The sequence below is a fragment of the Adiantum capillus-veneris genome, chromosome 10 (assembly GCF_014529385.1).
Source record: "Adiantum capillus-veneris isolate H3 chromosome 10, ASM1452938v2, whole genome shotgun sequence".
NCBI classification, from domain to species: Eukaryota; Viridiplantae; Streptophyta; class Polypodiopsida; order Polypodiales; family Pteridaceae; genus Adiantum; species Adiantum capillus-veneris.
This window is the reverse complement of record NC_140940.1, coordinates 13,770,270-13,790,355: the sequence shown is the minus strand read 5'-3', so window position 1 is coordinate 13,790,355 and position 20,086 is coordinate 13,770,270.

Here is a 20,086-nt window from a genome sequence, read left to right as displayed (position 1 = left end):
CTAGCTTAGCGTCACAAGGGGAAAGAAGGACACTTGTCAAGAGGCTACACACCTTGCCTCAAAGGGAGCCCATCTCTCATTGGCTAGAGGGCTACATGGCCCAATCAGCTTCAAAGGAAGCCTAGGAAAGGGGATCGATTTAGCTCTCTCTCTCTCTCTCTCTCTCTCTCATTTGAGCCTCCCACGAGCTCTCTCTCACTCATTCTTCCCTTCACACACTCTTGTGAAGCAAGGATTCCATCTCCTTCTCCAAGCTTGAGAAGTGGAGTGCCCACTACCACAAGCTCTTGGCTATGGATGCAAATACACACAAGAGAATGCTTATGCTTGCTTATCAATCTCTCTAATCTCCATTAACTCTATGCTAAGCTATGCTACAAGAGCTATGAGTGATTATGTGCAAGGGGTTATTGCTTTCTAGTAGAGCTACTTCTACTTCTCTCTTCTTCCTCACTCCCTGCCAACTCTCCTCACCTTTCATGGTGTTTGAGGTCTTGGGATTGAGGCTGGGAATTTTCCAAGTTCATGCTAATCATGTTTATTGTTGTTAGGATAATGCTTGGTGAGTGAAGCTTACCATCTTCATCTCATCAAGAAGGTATCAAGGAACACAAACAGTTGTATTGTAAACAAGTCTTCCGTCTCATGGAAGAATCTATAATACAAATGCCTATTGAAGGAGGGACCGGCTCCAACTAATCCGGTCCTCTATTGGTGTCAATTTATCTAAACTCTCTCTCTTTTACAAGTATTCTCGCTTCTACCCACTTTGTTACATAGTCAGTGGCAACGATAATATATCGAGATTGAGTGCTACAAGCTGCCGGACTAATTGGGCGTACAAAGTCCAAACCCCATTTTTCATATGGTTGAGTCACTTTAACAGGATGTAAGGGCATATTATCCTTTCGTTGTGTGACCTTGTAACATTGGCATTCATCACATGCTTTTGTAAAAAGTGATGCATCCTTGAATAAGGTAGGCCACCAATAGCCTGATTGCAACACCTTTCTAGCTGTTAGTTTACCTGAGAAATGTCCTCTGGCTATACCCATGTGGGCTTCCTGCAGTATGTATAAATACTCATCCTCACGGGCACAATGTCTAAGAATATCATCCTTCCCTAGCCTGTAGAGAGTTCGTGTGATGAGAGAATAAGGTTCACACTCTTTTAACAGTTTTTGAGCTATGTCCTTACGAAGCTCTTTGGGTGGAAAACCGTTAACTAAAAAGGTCACAATATTCTCACTCCATTCAGGTATGGTTTCGACTAGGAATAGAGAAGTATCGGGCAACTCATCATTGACTCCAGTAGGGGCTTCACCATTGGGTATGCGAGACAAATGATCCGCCATGACATGTCTTTTACTAGGTCTCACCACAACAGTAAAATCAAACTCAAGGAGAATTAACAACCATCGTGTAATTCTTCTCGTGGAACAAGGTTTATTTACTAGATACAACAAGGCTTGATGATCAACATAGAACACAAACTTGTTGGCTAGAAGGTAGTAGAATAATTTCTTCACTGCATAAATCATACCTAAACCTTCTCTCTTTGTAGTGGTGTAGTTTCTCTCGGCATCATTCAATTGACGACTTGCAAAGCTAATGGGGTAGACTTTATGTTCTCCTGGTTGAGCTAGAACACACCCAATAGCAAAGTTTGATGCATCAATATGCACATGGAAAATTACATTCCAATCAAGCACTTGTAGAATAGGAGCGCTAGTCAAGGTCTTTTTCAATGACTCATAAGCATGGTCACACTCCGCAGTCCATTGGAACTCAATAAGAAGCTTGTACAAAGGACGAGCTATCTCGACAAAGTTTAAAATAAACCGTCGCTAATAACCAACATGGCCCATGAACCTTTGAACTCCTTTATAGTTTGTAGGTGGTGGCAATTCAGCAATGGCTTTAATTTTTCTCTCATCTGTGGAGATCCCATTTTTGGACACTATATGCCCTAAAATGACTCCATGCTTAACCCAAAATTGACATTTGAAAGGGTTTAAGGAGATGCGATACAATCTACACTTCTCAAACACTTTTAGTAAGCATGATAGATGTTCTTTCCAAGAGGAATAAACACAAAGGTCATCTAAGAAAGCTTCACAAAACTCTCTCAGATATTCTCTAAAAGCAGTGTTTATTAATCTTTGAAAGGTAGCAGGGGCATTGGTTAAGCCAAAAGCCATAACATGAAATGCGAACACTCCAAATTCGATTATAAAGGCTGTTTTAGCTTGGTCCTCTAGCGCAATTGAGGTTTGATTGTAGCCAGAGTACCATCTAATAAGCTATAAGCCTCCTTCCCTGCAACTCTTTCAAGCACATGTTCTGAATATGGCAAGGGGTAATGGTCCCTCCTAGTGGTGACATTGACCTTCTTGAGATCCACGCACACTTTGAGTTTCCCATTCTTTTTTGGCACAATCACTATTGGAGACACCCATTCTGAGTGCTCAATAGGGTATATGAATCCGCATTCCACAAGCTTTTCAATCTCTTCTTGAACGATTTTTGCATATTTAGGATACATTGGGTAGGGTCGTTGTTGAACTGGTTTAGCCATGCTATTCATAGGGATTGTGTGTTGCACCATGGAAGGTGGAACACCTTTTATATTATGATATGTCCATGCAAATATATCCCTGAATTCCTTGAGAAGTTCTTTACGTACACACTCCTCAGTCTCTGTCAGATCTTGGGCAATGAAAACAGGTTTGGACTCTTCTCCTCGTTCTGCTAGCTCTATCTCCTTAATTATCGCTGGACCGTCATAGACTCCATTGCTCCCATCGATAGGTTTCTTTGAGCCTTTGTATACACAACCTTATGTTCCTCTGTGGTATAGGATTTGAAGGTATTCACCCCAATTGTCTACCAACTTCTGATGAGCATCACATGCCCCTATATAAATTAAGCCATTCTGCGGTAGATTTCTTTTCATTTATTCTAGCACGCACATTTGCTCGATATCGTCGCCTCTTATATTTCTTACTTTTCTTGTCTAATTTTTGATTACTACCAATCTCTAGTGAAGAGTCACTAGATGCATCACTATTGGTGTCTTCTGCTCCCTTGGATAGATTGTCATCTTGGGTACCACTGGGCCCTAAATGGTTTGTCCCCACATTTGCACTAAGATTTAACACAGATTCTTGGTCCTCAGAGTCAATTTCAATTGATGATTCTGACCCCAAATTGTGTGGGCTATAGTCTTGTGAGGTGCTACTGGTTCCAATGCCAGTCAAACTTTCATCTTGTAGGTTATCAGAAGCTAGATGCATTACTTCTAGCATATTTAGTGTACGAGTGGTGGCATTTCATCCCCCTCAGGTGTTACCCAGGTCATCCCCCTATTTCCCAAGTGTCTATGGTTGCTTCCAGGTGAACCCAATCCACATTGTCTGTCTCAATCATCCCAAGTAGTACATCCATATGAGGAGAATCTTCCCCAACATCAGTGTCCGCTTTACACGTATAACAATACTGCAATGGGGCCGAGTGAACTGTGGTGTCAGATCTATGATCAATTATAAACCTGTTTCCTAGAGGATGTGCTCGACTCGTTACAAGATCCACTCGAATGATAGAAACTTTGAACTGCAAGTAGACATGGTTTTCAGACCAGTCATGCACCATTTTTGCTTCCCTCATGAAAGGACGTCCTAGGATCATCGCAGATGCCATAGTATGCTTGGAGAAATCCATAACAATGAAGGTAATTCTTATTTTATGCCCAAAGACCTTGATCTTGAGATCTTCTAGCATCCCAATAGGCTTAACGATAGACCCTGTGCGCTCCTTGCCGCATTGTCGAAGCAAGGGACTTGCCAATACACCGTGTGCGAGCCACAAACGGCTCCAAGCACACAACAAGCCTAAACTAGCAAGCTCAAGAGAGCAAAGGGTGTGTCACTCACCGCTCTACGCTCGCCTTCGTGGTGGATTCCTCGCCGCGATGAAGAAGAAGCTGCAGTTGTGCCGCGCTCAACCGCTTCGCCGCCGTCGTGCCTTCGTAATGCTCGATCGCACACACACTCTCCCTCTCTCTCTCTCTCTCACACACACACACACACACAAGGAGGTGAAGAAGAAGAAGATGGAGATGGAGCAAGAGCACTCTTCTATTGCACAAATGAGAGAATGAGTAAAAATTAGGTTTAGTTGGCTTTTATAGGAGCTCACCCCATTCACACTTGGGCGCCCATGCTTAGCCAACTAATCCCTTGAATGTCCCAGTTAGAGTGCGCCTCTCATCGGCGATCACTCTACCTTTCCCTATTGGTCCGACAAGCCCGGTACCTGACTCTAAATAATACAACGTTTATAGATCATAGGGTGTCCGTGTGCCGTGAGGGTTAACATGCCCCCCTTCCTGATGTAGATTCCGTCCTCGGAAGCTATTAAGTTGAAGCTGGTTCGTCGAGGTGGAAGAGCATTTGAGATGAATGTCCTTAGCCTTCTTCAGTCACTGCAAAATCAAACAACATTGGCACAGTAATTGCATTCTCATAAGTGATTAAAAAGCATGTGCAGTTTTAGGTAGACAAATTGATTGGTAAAAGAATTTCAAACAATTTGTTAGCAATCAACATTAAATTGCAATGTAATCAAATGCAAAAACAGATGTAAAGGTAAAAAATTAAACAAGTCTGGGGTCGCTAATTTGACGGTCGAAAGGCACTAGAGATCGAATATTAATACCATGGGTAAGCTTCTTAATTATCTGTGGTCAATTAAGTTGTTTAATCGCGAGAGCCAAGTATTGATGTTCGAGGGCTGACTAGAGGCTATATCTAGAAAACCTTTTAGTTAAGCTACCATAAAAGGAATTTCTCATGAAATCATCGCCTGACTGATTACTTTTTCTTTGACCCCCCAAAGTCTTTTCACATTGATTCAGTTTTGCTGTGTGTGCTTATTTTGTATGCCTTGGGTTTTTTGCTTTTCAAGGAAAAGCGCCCACACTGGGAACCTCTAGGGCTCTAGTACCATAGGCTATACATGTGAGTGAAGTACCAAATCAAGCTGAGATTTCTCTTCCAGCTTAAAATTTTACATTGTGGCACTTTGATTTTTTGCTTGTTCATTTTCAACATTTTAATTTTGTAACTTTGGGGGGTCATATAACACTGTTACCCTCCCCAAGCTCATCACATTAGTAAACTCCCTTTATAATACTTAAACTAAAGGTCAATAGGGTTAAGCCCACTAGAAAGCCCTAGTACATTTCATACAATGCTGCCTAAATCGGATTAAGAACCTAAGTAACCATTGCTTATTAGGAAGGCATTCCCCATGGTATTAAGAGAAGATTTCTAATACCTAGCTTGGTCAAACTAGCTTAGTCGAACTGCTTGATTTTTACCCCTAAACAAGTGATTATGACAAAACATTATATTGAATTAAATGTTTGATACTAAGCCAATGCGCTGAATATTATGCTACCAATCACAATCAAAGCAGACAAACATGGATGCAAAAAAGATAAGGGCAATGCTAATGGACAAGAAACACCTGTTTGTGTCGATGGTCGCGCTTGATTTGAAGTGTGAACGAGAGAAAGGTTCCATGAAGGTCCAAATCCTATCAATAGCAACACGCTCCTGTACACACTAGGAAACAAAAGGAATACCTCCAGGAGGCACATTAGTGGGAAAAGATAACTTCGCTAGTCTCTCAACTCTAAAACAGAAACACTCCTATCATACTAATCTTACCTACCCTCCATCATTCAAGTGATGAGGATCAAAGGTGTTTTATGGCATAGGTTTCTGTTTCACTGTACCATATGTGACATGTGTAGGTTTGAGTACATGTTTTGACTTTAATGTGCATACTCGTTTGCTAATTGCTCTTGCTCTTTTTTTTTTTTTTTTTTGAGTATAAAGCTTTATATGTACATTCCCTAAGATTGGGAGATATAGAGGTCAGGGAAAAAGGTTGAGAGGGAAACAAATGAATGATGGATGTCCACAAACACTCCCCCCTTCCTTGGGTAGATCATACCGTTTGAAATGAGCTTGTCACCCTTTGAAACCAATTGTTCCAGTTGGTAATAGGTGAGGATTTTTGCCAGTAGTTTTCTATTACCCTAGGTGCCTCGTCAAGTTGCAAGGGTGGTAAGGTACTCTCCCAGGATCGAACTTGAAGTGGTTCATCAGGTGATTCTTGAACACTGGGAGGTGTGGATTCTTTTGTAGCTATAGATCACCTAAATCGGAGTTCGGATGAGCAAGTTATGGTCAAAAGAGTGAACTGATGTCTACTAGGTCAAAAAACGACTGAGAGAGAGAGAGAGAGAGAGAGAGAGAGAGAGAGAGAGAGAGAGAGAGAGAAGAGAGAGAGAGAGAGAGAGAGAGAGAGAGAGAGAGAGAGAGAGAGAGAGAGAGAGAGGTTATATAATGATAGGAAAAGAGAGAGGAAGAAGAGTCAAATCTTGAGGAAGGAAGGGTGATTGCTGGAGGAGGAGGGAGGGCGGCTAGAGGAGTAGATGGAGAGAGGAGGTGGAGGAGAGGGAGGATGTTGGAGGAGGAGCAAGGGAAGAGGAGGAAGCACATGGGCGGCAAGAGGAGGAAGGGGAGGTAGAGAGGGTGGCCCTCCAAAAAGAAAAAAAAAACTTGCTCTAAAGCTCGCTCCGTTGAGCTCGCTTGAAGACCTAACTCGGGAGTGTGGTCACACTATTCCACTTGTAAATTCTCTTGCTTTTGACAAATCAATGAATCTCAAACACCAAGTAGAATTTGTCACTCTACTTTGGGAGAATGAAATGGACTAAAGAGCAGACATGCTTGCCGCAGCTATGTCTCCCAAGCACCAAATGGATTAATCATCCATCTTGGAAAGATGTCGTAGGGTAAAAAGGGATCCTCTATCCGCTAAGTAAAATTGACTAATGACTATGACTTTATCTCTTCTACCTCATAGTCGAAGACCACTATCATTTCAAGAGAGAGGTAATGTCATAAAATCTAATATCTGACCAACCCAAATGATTTTCTCATATTAAACTGATTACTTAATGTGGGAGAATAAACGGGAACAAGGGTTAAGATATAGATGTGCTTATAGATCTATTTCAGCACGGTACCAATGGTAAAGGGGCCCAAATGAGAAAAGGTCTATCAAAGAGCAAGGTTAACCAATGGAGCAAAAGACCTTAGGGTTGTCTTCATTAAATCCTCCAAAGGTAAGTGTTAAAAGCCTTAAGACATAGTCTTTAAATTTTTACTTTTTAGTCACTAAGGTCCAAGCTGGCAAGGGGGCAGCTTGCTTAAGCTAGGGTTGTGCTTAAGCAAGGGGCCTGCCTGCTTACCAAGTTCAAAGTACTTGCTACTAATGAGGGGGCGAGCCCTACAAAGGTGGGAGGTGGATAATATGTGAGCACCTCACCAATGATCGATAATCTCATGAGAGGAAAGGGGCCACATGTCAAGTGTAGAGACACATTGCTCAAGCAAGTAGGGGATGTGCTTAAGCAAGGGAGGTGCTAGCTTAGCGTCACAAGGGGAAAGAAGGACACTTGTCAAGAGGCTACACACCTTGCCTCAAAGGGAGCCCATCTCTCATTGGCTAGAGGGCTACATGGCCCAATCAGCTTCAAAGGAAGCCTAGGAAAGGGGATCGATTTAGCTCTCTCTCTCTCTCTCTCTCTCTCTCATTTGAGCCTCCCACGAGCTCTCTCTCACTCATTCTTCCCTTCACACACTCTTGTGAAGCAAGGATTCCATCTCCTTCTCCAAGCTTGAGAAGTGGAGTGCCCACTACCACAAGCTCTTGGCTATGGATGCAAATACACACAAGAGAATGCTTATGCTTGCTTATCAATCTCTCTAATCTCCATTAACTCTATGCTAAGCTATGCTACAAGAGCTATGAGTGATTATGTGCAAGGGGTTATTGCTTTCTAGTAGAGCTACTTCTACTTCTCTCTTCTTCCTCACTCCCTGCCAACTCTCCTCACCTTTCATGGTGTTTGAGGTCTTGGGATTGAGGCTGGGAATTTTCCAAGTTCATGCTAATCATGTTTATTGTTGTTAGGATAATGCTTGGTGAGTGAAGCTTACCATCTTCATCTCATCAAGAAGGTATCAAGGAACACAAACAGTTGTATTGTAAACAAGTCTTCCGTCTCATGGAAGAATCTATAATACAAATGCCTATTGAAGGAGGGACCGGCTCCAACTAATCCGGTCCTCTATTGGTGTCAATTTATCTAAACTCTCTCTCTTTTACAAGTATTCTCGCTTCTACCCACTTTGTTACATAGTCAGTGGCAACGATAATATATCGAGATTGAGTGCTACAAGCTGCCGGACTAATTGGGCGTACAAAGTCCAAACCCCATTTTTCATATGGTTGAGTCACTTTAACAGGATGTAAGGGCATATTATCCTTTCGTTGTGTGACCTTGTAACATTGGCATTCATCACATGCTTTTGTAAAAAGTGATGCATCCTTGAATAAGGTAGGCCACCAATAGCTGATTGCAACACCTTTCTAGCTGTTAGTTTACCTGAGAAATGTCCTCTGGCTATACCATGTGGGCTTCCTGCAGTATGTATAAATACTCATCCTCACGGGCACAATGTCTAAGAATATCATCCTTCCCTAGCTGTAGAGAGTTCGTGTGATGAGAGAATAAGGTTCACACTCTTTTAACAGTTTTTGAGCTATGTCCTTACGAAGCTCTTTGGGTGGAAAACCGTTAACTAAAAAGGTCACAATATTCTCACTCCATTCAGGTATGGTTTCGACTAGGAATAGAGAAGTATCGGGCAACTCATCATTGACTCCAGTAGGGGCTTCACCATTGGGTATGCGAGACAAATGATCCGCCATGACATGTCTTTTACTAGGTCTCACCACAACAGTAAAATCAAACTCAAGGAGAATTAACAACCATCGTGTAATTCTTCTCGTGGAACAAGGTTTATTTACTAGATACAACAAGGCTTGATGATCAACATAGAACACAAACTTGTTGGCTAGAAGGTAGTAGAATAATTTCTTCACTGCATAAATCATACCTAAACCTTCTCTCTTTGTAGTGGTGTAGTTTCTCTCGGCATCATTCAATTGACGACTTGCAAAGCTAATGGGGTAGTCCACTTTATGTTCTCCTGGTTGAGCTAGAACACACCCAATAGCAAAGTTTGATGCATCAATATGCACATGGAAAATTACATTCCAATCAAGCACTTGTAGAATAGGAGCGCTAGTCAAGGTCTTTTTCAATGACTCATAAGCATGGTCACACTCCGCAGTCCATTGGAACTCAATAAGAAGCTTGTACAAAGGACGAGCTATCTCGACAAAGTTTAAAATAAACCGTCGCTAATAACCAACATGGCCCATGAACCTTTGAACTCCTTTATAGTTTGTAGGTGGTGGCAATTCAGCAATGGCTTTAATTTTTCTCTCATCTGTGGAGATCATTTTTGGACACTATATGCCCTAAAATGACTCCATGCTTAACCCAAAATTGACATTTGAAAGGGTTTAAGGAGATGCGATACAATCTACACTTCTCAAACACTTTTAGTAAGCATGATAGATGTTCTTTCCAAGAGGAATAAACACAAAGGTCATCTAAGAAAGCTTCACAAAACTCTCTCAGATATTCTCTAAAAGCAGTGTTTATTAATCTTTGAAAGGTAGCAGGGGCATTGGTTAAGCCAAAAGCCATAACATGACATGCGAACACTCCAAATTCGATTATAAAGGCTGTTTTAGCTTGGTCCTCTAGCGCAATTGAGGTTTGATTGTAGCCAGAGTACCATCTAATAAGCTATAAGCTCCTTCCCTGCAACTCTTTCAAGCACATGTTCTGAATATGGCAAGGGGTAATGGTCCCTCCTAGTGGTGACATTGACCTTCTTGAGATCCACGCACACTTTGAGTTTCCCATTCTTTTTTGGCACAATCACTATTGGAGACACCCATTCTGAGTGCTCAATAGGGTATATGAATCCGCATTCCACAAGCTTTTCAATCTCTTCTTGAACGATTTTTGCATATTTAGGATACATTGGGTAGGGTCGTTGTTGAACTGGTTTAGCCATGCTATTCATAGGGATTGTGTGTTGCACCATGGAAGGTGGAACACCTTTTATATTATGATATGTCCATGCAAATATATCCCTGAATTCCTTGAGAAGTTCTTTACGTACACACTCCTCAGTCTCTGTCAGATCTTGGGCAATGAAAACAGGTTTGGACTCTTCTCCTCGTTCTGCTAGCTCTATCTCCTTAATTATCGCTGGACCGTCATAGACTCCATTGCTCCCATCGATAGGTTTTCTTTGAGCCTTTGTATACACAACCTTATGTTCCTCTGTGGTATAGGATTTGAAGGTATTCACCCCAATTGTCTACCAACTTCTGATGAGCATCACATGCCCCTATATAAATTAAGCCATTCTGCGGTAGATTTCTTTTCATTTATTCTAGCACGCACATTTGCTCGATATCGTCGCCTCTTATATTTCTTACTTTTCTTGTCTAATTTTTGATTACTACCAATCTCTAGTGAAGAGTCACTAGATGCATCACTATTGGTGTCTTCTGCTCCCTTGGATAGATTGTCATCTTGGGTACCACTGGGCCCTAAATGGTTTGTCCCCACATTTGCACTAAGATTTAACTCAGATTCTTGGTCCTCAGAGTCAATTTCAATTGATGATTCTGACCCCAAATTGTGTGGGCTATAGTCTTGTGAGGTGCTACAGGTTCCAATGCCAGTCAAACTTTCATCTTGTAGGTTATCAGAAGCTAGATGCATTACTTCTAGCATATTTAAGTGTACGAGTGGTGGCATTTCATCCCCCTCAGGTGTTACCCAGGTCATCCCCCTATTTCCCCAAGTGTCTATGGTTGCTTCCAGGTGAACCCAATCCACATTGTCTGTCTCAATCATCCCAAGTAGTACATCCATATGAGGAGAATCTTCCCCAACATCAGTGTCCGCTTTACACGTATAACAATACTGCAATGGGGCCGAGTGAACTGTGGTGTCAGATCTATGATCAATTATAAACCTGTTTCCTAGAGGATGTGCTCGACTCGTTACAAGATCCACTCGAATGATAGAAACTTTGAACTGCAAGTAGACATGGTTTTCAGACCAGTCATGCACCATTTTTGCTTCCCTCATGAAAGGACGTCCTAGGATCATCGCAGATGCCATAGTATGCTTGGAGAAATCCATAACAATGAAGGTAATTCTTATTTTATGCCCAAAGACCTTGATCTTGAGATCTTCTAGCATCCCAATAGGCTTAACGATAGACCCTGTGCGCTCCTTGCCGCACTGTCGAAGCAAGGGACTTGCCAATACACCGTGTGCGAGCCACAAACGGCTCCAAGCACACAACAAGCCTAAACTAGCAAGCTCAAGAGAGCAAAGGGTGTGTCACTCACCGCTCTACGCTCGCCTTCGTGGTGGATTCCTCGCCGCGATGAAGAAGAAGCTGCAGTTGTGCCGCGCTCAACCGCTTCGCCGCCGTCGTGCCTTCGTAATGCTCGATCGCACACACACTCTCCCTCTCTCTCTCTCTCTCACACACACACACACACAAGGAGGTGAAGAAGAAGAAGATGGAGATGGAGCAAGAGCACTCTTCTATTGCACAAATGAGAGAATGAGTAAAAATTAGGTTTAGTTGGCTTTTATAGGAGCTCACCCCATTCACACTTGGGCGCCCATGCTTAGCCAACTAATCCCTTGAATGTCCCAGTTAGAGTGCGCCTCTCATCGGCGATCACTCTACCCTTCCCTATTGGTCGACAAGCCCGGTACCTGACTCTAAATAATACAACGTTTATAGATCATAGGGTGTCCGTGTGCCGTGAGGGTTAACATGCCCCCCTTCCTGATGTAGATTCCGTCCTCGGAAGCTATTAAGTTGAAGCTGGTTCGTCGAGGTGGAAGAGCATTTGAGATGAATGTCCTTAGCCTTCTTCAGTCACTGCAAAATCAAACAACATTGGCACAGTAATTGCATTCTCATAAGTGATTAAAAAGCATGTGCAGTTTTAGGTAGACAAATTGATTGGTAAAAGAATTTCAAACAATTTGTTAGCAATCAACATTAAATTGCAATGTAATCAAATGCAAAAACAGATGTAAAGGTAAAAAATTAAACAAGTCTGGGGTCGCTAATTTGACGGTCGAAAGGCACTAGAGATCGAATATTAATACCATGGGTAAGCTTCTTAATTTCTGTGGTCAATTAAGTTGTTTAATCGCGAGAGCCAAGTATTGATGTTCGAGGGCTGACTAGAGGCTATATCTAGAAAACCTTGTAGTTAAGCTACCATAAAAGGAATTTCTCATGAAATCATCGCCTGACTGATTACTTTTTCTTTGACCCCCCAAAGTCTTTTCACATTGATTCAATTTTGCTGTGTGTGCTTATTTTGTATGCCTTGGGTTTTTTGCTTTTCAAGGAAAAGCGCCCACACTGGGAACCTCTAGGGCTCTAGTACCATAGGCTATACATGTGAGTGAAGTACCAAATCAAGCTGAGATTTCTCTTCCAGCTTAAAATTTTACATTGTGGCACTTTGATTTTTTGTTGTTCATTTTCAACATTTTAATTTTGTAACTTTGGGGGGTCATATAACACTGTTACCCTCCCCAGGCTCATCACATTAGTAAACTCCCTTTATAATACTTAAGCTAAAGGTCAATAGGGTTAAGCCCACTAGAAAGCCCTAGTACATTTCATACAATGCTGCCTAAATCGGATTAAGAACCTAAGTAACCATTGCTTATTAGGAAGGCATTCCCCATGGTATTAAGAGAAGATTTCTAATACCTAGCTTGGTCAAACTAGCTTAGTCGGACTGCTTGATTTTTACCCTAAACAAGTGATTATGACAAAACATTACATTGAATTAAATGTTTGATACTAAGCCAATGCGCTGAATATTATGCTACCAATCACAATCAAAGCAGACAAACATGGATGCAAAAAAGATAAGGGCAATGCTAATGGACAAGAAACACCTGTTTGTGTTGATGGTCGCGCTTGATTTGAAGTGTGAACGAGAGAAAGGTTCCATGAAGGTCCAAATCCTATCAATAGCAACACGCTCCTGTACACACTAGGAAACAAAAGGAATACCTCCAGGAGGCACATTAGTGGGAAAAGAGAACTTCGCTAATCTCTCAACTCTAAAACAGAAACACTCCTATCGTACTAATCTTACCTACCCTCCATCACTCAAGTGATGAGGATCAAAGGTGTTTTATGGCATAGGTTTCTGTTTCACTGTACCATATGTGACATGTGTAGGTTTGAGTCAATGTTTTGACTTTAATGTGCATACTCGTTTGCTAATTGCTCTTGCTCTTTTTTTTTTTTTTTTTTGAGTATAAAGCTTTATATGTACATTCCCTAAGATTGGGAGATATAGAGGTCAGGGAAAAAGGTTGAGAGGGAAACAAATGAATGATGGATGTCCACAAACACTCCCCCCTTCCTTGGGTAGATCATACCGTTTGAAATGAGCTTGTCACCCTTTGAAACCAATTGTTCCAGTTGGTAATAGGTGAGGATTTTTGCCAGTAGTTTTCTATTACCCTAGGTGCCTCGTCAAGTTGCAAGGGTGGTAAGGTACTCTCCCAGGATCGAACTTGAAGTGGTTCATCAGGTGATTCTTGAACACTGGGAGGTGTGGATTCTTTTGTAGCTTCATGGAGGTCCACTACTATAGATGGAGGCTGTGTAGAAGCTTTTACCTCTATGGATGTATTACATGAGGAGCTAGAATCTTCATGGGACTCCCCCCTTCCTGAACTAGGTGGAACAAATCGTTCTTTCTTTGGTACCCAAACTAGCTCGGGAGCGGGTGTGTAGCATTCTGTGATTTTTTTCTTTCCATGATCATTGATTCGTTTTGGAGCTACGGGATTGGGCTCACTTGGGTCAGGTGATAGGTAAGAGCACGATCTACGTTTTGGCACCCAGATTTGGTCATTTCCTTGATAGTAGCCTTGGGCTTCCAATAGTCATTTAGGGATCCATCGCAACATTTTCTTACTTTTCTTGGAGCGAGTGGTACGTTTCTTACAAGGCTTCTGTCTTTTAGCACTAGCTATGGTCGCTAAGGAAGCTTTAGGGACCCACTTGTATGTTTTCTTCGTTACATTAGGATGTGACTTGTCGGAAGCGATATGCATTGCTTGTAGCATATTTAAGGGTATAGGCATTTCATCCCCCTCAGGTGTTACCCAGGTCGTCCCCCTATTTCCCCAAGTGTCTATGGTTGATGCTAGGTGGACCCAATCCACATTGTCTGATTCCGTCATACCCGGTAACACATCCATATAAGGAGAATCTTGGCCAATGTCTGTATCCTTCTTACAAGTGTAACAATATTGTAGTGGGGCCGAGTGAGCTGTGGTGTCAGAGCGATGATCAATAATGGTTTTACTCCCTAAGGGGTGTACCTTACCAGTCACCAAATCCACTCTAAGGACAGAGTCTTGGAATTGCAAAAAGACATGATTTTTAGACCAATCATGAACCATTTGTGCTTCCCTCATGAATGGTCGTCCTAAAATCATTTCATATGACATAAGGTGTTTAGAGAAATCCATTACAATGAACGTATGTCGTACCTTGTGTCCTAGAACTTTGATCTTAAGATCCTTGAGCATCCCCATAGGTTTGGCTATGGTACCATTTGCCATCTTTACCACAATGTTAGTAACACTGAGGCGGGGTTTTCCCATGGATTCCCAACAATCTTTTGTAACGATGCTAACTCCCGCACCACCATCAAGAATTCCCTTTATAGTTAATCCCTTGGTAGTGATGGGTAGGGTCGCATTAGACTCGTCGCCTTCAAAATACTGCCCTAATTCGTTAATGGGTACCTCAATCACAGACTCGTGTCCATCTAAGTCAAGTGATTGCACATGATTTTCCTCATCAATCATAATCGAGTCAGGCCTATTTGGTTACGCAAACTGCGGTAATCCCGTTCGTAGCTCTCCATTAAGGAATGCTCGAAGTGCAAGGAATAACTCAGGATCTCCATACAGCTTTGCTATGATCGTGGTTCGGACCTCAGAAGACATGAAGTCCACTAGTTTGGCAACATTCATTGGCGTTTTGCAGGGTGTAGGTCCTTGACTAAGAACTGGTGAGGATGGAATCTCATATTCCTCAATGGGATCAGGTATTCCTTCGTTAAACATCCTTTCCAACAAGAAAGGTGTATGCTCACTTTTTGATGTCCCGTCCTCACTCCCTTCTTGGATGATACTAGATATGGCTAACGCTCTATGGTTCATGTGGGGTGGATGAACTTGCGTGGGAAACACTGTGTCATGAATTTTGACATGCATGGGTTCTGGTTCTAGTTTCCTTTGAGTCTCCTCCACTAAACCTCTTAGATGTTTCACCTGCTCAATCTCGTCTACTGGGTTTGGGTACGTCCCAATCTTCTTTTTACGATTCTTTCCTTTTTGCCCCTGCGGTTTATCTTGGGGGTCTTGGATTGGATTTGGAAACACTTGTGGTGTTTTCAGAGGCTCTTTATGGTTTTCTCTTATTCGGTTTTCATTTGGTTCCATGTTACGGTTTTCTTTGTCGGTCTTTCCCTTTGTGGTATTGGTTCTAGTCTCCATTGTCTCGACTGAATCTGAATGATCCTCGAGGTCATTCATATACACGGGGTCATCTCCTGTTCCTATGTTTGTTTTGGAACTTGGCTTTGAATTTTCCGTATTCTGCGACTTCTTCCTTCGTGTCTTCTTTTTCTTTGCTTGGATAACTGACGCGGTATCTCTCTCTTCGAGGATATGGCCTGGCCCTTGAAGCATGGACCGTGTAATCGCATAAGCGGGTGCGACGGGTGGTATTGGCGATGTCACACTAGCAATTTCGACCAAATTCAGGGGTGTGATTTTAGGCGCATTTGGGTTATAGGGGCATTGGGCAATCAAGTGATCTATGCCACAACGATTACATGTGAGTATTGGCATTGCAGACGTGCTCCCTTGATTCATTTGCATCTGTGCAGCATTCTTTTGCAGCCTAATAGGGCATTCCGCTACTCGATGTGGTCCACCACACTCGTAGCATTGAAGAGGTGGCCTCCTAGCCTGGGTGTTGATATTTTGACCTCTGGATGCGAGAGTAGCAGCTTGATAAACCGGCTTGACTTGCCCCCAACAATCTTCCATGTAGTATATAGGACACTCTTCCAATGTATCAAGTCCATAGGCAATACTAGTGTCTATTTCCTCCTCGCAGCCATCTGGATAAGCATTTGATGGCTCGCAACCCACTTGGTTCATAGGGGCGACTCTTGGATGCAAAGGCTGCTGTCCTAGGACAGGAGGTGGTAGCGGTGTAGCTTGTACAACATTTTGAGATCTAGGGACCATGTGTTGCGGTAGTTGCTCAACAGGTGGAGTAGGCATCAATACAGGAGCTCGAGGCGCATCCGTCCAGGCTACAGGTGGTCTATTTTCCATCATACTATTGATCATCAAACAATCCTTAGCTTGGTGACCATACCTACCACATGCGTTGCAAGTTCCATTAAATTTTACTCTAAACTTAGGGCACTCACTAGTGCTATGTGGACCTAAGCAAATGGAACACCATTGTTGCTCCCTTCTTGGATACATGTGACTATTTTGAGGGGGTCGATTATCCTTAAGAGACTCTTGGATTGCCTTGGTGAGGTCTGTCAAGAATGTCTCAAATACCTTTGGCTCATTGGCAATGGGCTTTGCAGTCATGGGTTCATACTCAATGGCTTGTGAGCTAGTGGATCTCGTGTCAGTAGACACCCTCATGCCTGCTATCATCAAGTTGTCCTCTAATTGGATTGCATTGGCAGTGACATCTTCCCAGGTTGTGATACCTCTAATCACTAGTCCATTATAGATTCCTTCATTCCTCAACCCTCGAATGAATCGATCAAGCAGTTGGTTATTGTTGAAGCGCTCATTTACAGGGCAACGAGAGTTTAAGTGCTTTAGACGACTAATGAAGTCCCTTACTGACTCTCCTTCCTTACGTTCGGTCTTGTGTAGCTGAGATGCTACACCCCAAAGCACACCTTCTCGTATGTACTCCTTTAGAAACAACCTTCGAAGGGTAGGGTAGATTGTTTTCTCGTCCACCCTTAGGGTTCTATACCAATCTCTAGCCTTCCCACTTAATGTCAAGCTTAAGGCATTGCACTTATGTAGTTCGTTGCGTTCCCCTAAGGAATCACATACTTGTTCAAACACTTCAATGTGTTTCCTAGCATCTTCGTCCCCATTGAATTTTTGCGTGAGTTTGGCAATTTGTACTGCCTTACTTCTAGGCTCTCTATCAGATGCATGACGCATATTTTCCGCGATAGATCGACCTATGGTTTGAGCAAACGCTGCCAAGTCACCTATGTGAGGAGGTAGGGCTGGTGGAGGTACTCTTGGAATCATATGTGGGAGAGGGATGGGTGCCGGTCTTGGCATATGTGTGGATGATGCAGGATATGGAACATAACCGGGCATAGGTCCACTCGGATAAGGGCTAGGGAGCGGCACTCGAGGAGCATGAACAAGTGGTACAATTGGAGGTGTGGGGGCCATGTGCGCATAAGGGGCTAGAGGGACATATGGTCGAGGCCCCATATTAGGTACTACGACACTAGGTAGTGGCACTGCGCTAACCGTAGATGTCGGTACATTCTCTGTCAGGCTTATCCCTGGAGTGAGCACTGGGTTTTCCTTAATAGAGGGTTGAGCCAAGTTAGGGAAGCTAAAGTTTTCGCTCGGAGGCTCAGATTGCATAGAGACCCAAGGTGAAATGACGTAAGATGGGTCCATGGGGCTCATTAGAGGAGTCTCCATTTGTGATAGAGTAGGCTGTTGAGCCTTGCTCGTATCCAAAAATCTCATGGGGCCAGTTGAGAGTATATTTACCCCTCGGTTTTGCCTTTCTGATTGAATAATGCAATGGATAACATTACAGATCATTTTCTGTTGATCTTTGATGCTCGTGGCACTAGAGGTGGATTGTACAATCTCTATCCATCCTACATGGTAGGCGTGGCCAGAGTGTAGATCCGTCAACACCTCAGTGTGGAGGTCGTATGTCCAATGATCATTAATGAACAATCCTTCTAGAGTCGACGTGTTAACGGTTTCTTGTGAGGTAGAAGCAATGTTGCTCCCCGTGGTTTTACTTGTCACCAACGGTACTCTAGAGGGAACTTCTGAAGGAGGCAGCTCAACAGGGCCTTCTTGGTAAGAAGTTGGCAAGATATCCACATGGACACTCTTTGGGGGTGTGGGGACCACGTGCGATGTGAAAGGAGAGTCCACTTCCCCACCCCCTTCGTGTGCTTCATTTGCATCAGGTTCCGAGCGAGTAGCTCTACCTAATGTTTCCATGAAACGGCTAAACATACTAGTACTAGGCTGTGGAGCTTCGGGAGGTGCATGGCCTTCTCTCTCAGTGTTTTGGGTAGGGTATGCTTCCATGATTTCTGAGTCGGAGGAGGAATCACTAGCGGCTATTTTAGGGTCTTGGGTGGTGCTACCTTGTGTCCCCGCTGAGGGTCTAGAGCTTATCGTGGATGGGTAATGGGTGTCCGTATGAACAGAGGCACCCTCAATATGCTCGTGTTCTAGCACCCGCCCAGAGCGTAAGTGCATGTGCTTTTGATACCCTAAGGTGTCAAAAAGCTACTCTAGGAGGCCTTGTGACTAGTTTTTAGCGTGTTTTTTGTTTGTTTTTTTGCTAGATTTTTTAGAGCGTGTCGTGGAATGGGCCGTGTGATAGCTCGAAATGAGCGTATCGCTAGGAGGGACGCGCCGTGCTTTACAGCCCTCCGTTTGGTCACTCTATGCCCTCGGAATCCCTAAAACTGTCAATTTCCAGTAGGGAACTAGGCCCAAACTAGAAGGTCTAAGGGTGCAAGTGGGAAGAGAAAGAAGGAGAGTGGAGGACTTGTCCCACATGCTCTCATTCTCTCTTGAGGGAGTAGGGTATATATATAAGAGTGAGTCTAGTATATATCATAAGACTGAGGCTTGGGCTTGGGCTTGGGCTTGGGCTTGGGGAAATGATCCCGATCCCGATCTATCTTTTATACAAACCAGCCCGTCCGTTTTAAGAGTCACGTTTTTTATTTTCGAAAAATTTCACCGCCCGCTCACTCGCGTTTTTATTTTTCGATTTATTTTTTTTTTGCAGTTTTTTTTTCCACAAAATTATATATATATATATATATATATATATATATATATATATATATATATATATATATATATATATATATATATATATATATATATTATAATGCAGAAATGCGGTAAACGCAGAAATTGCAGAAAATTGAAAACGCACAGAAATTGCAGAAATTGAAATGCAGAAACCGCAGAAATTGCAAAAATTGAAATGCAAGAAATGCAAAAAATTGAAAACGCACAGAAATTGCAGAAATTGAAAAAACGCAAGAAATGCAGAAAATTGAAAAAACACAGAAAATGCAGAAATTGGAACTTGACAGAAAATTTAACACAGAAAACGCAGCAAATTGCAGAAGTTGAAACTTGAGAGAAAATACAGAAAATGCAAAAACGCAAGAAATGCTAGCTATGCACTGCAAACCAGAAAACGTAGAAAACGCAAAAAACAGAAATCTCCACACAACTACATACCCTCATTCCCTGCCTTTCCTATGATAGAGATTGCACCACAAAAAAGCGTAAAGTGCTAACCGAGCTTAGTGTAGGGCATATCCCCGGCAGCGGCGCCAAAAATGTGCGCTCCTTGCCGCACTGTCGAAGCAAGGGACTTGCCAATACATCGTGTGCAAGCCACAAACGGCTCCAAGCACACAACAAGCCTAAACTAGCAAGCTCAAGAGAGCAAAGGGTGTGTCACTCACCGCTCTACGCTCGCCTTCGTGGTGGATTCCTCGCCGCGATGAAGAAGAAGCTGCAGTCGTGCCGCGCTCAACCGCTTCGCCGCCGTCGTGCCTTCGTAATGCTCGATCGCACACACACTCTCCCTCTCTCTCTCTCTCACACACACACACACAAGGAAGT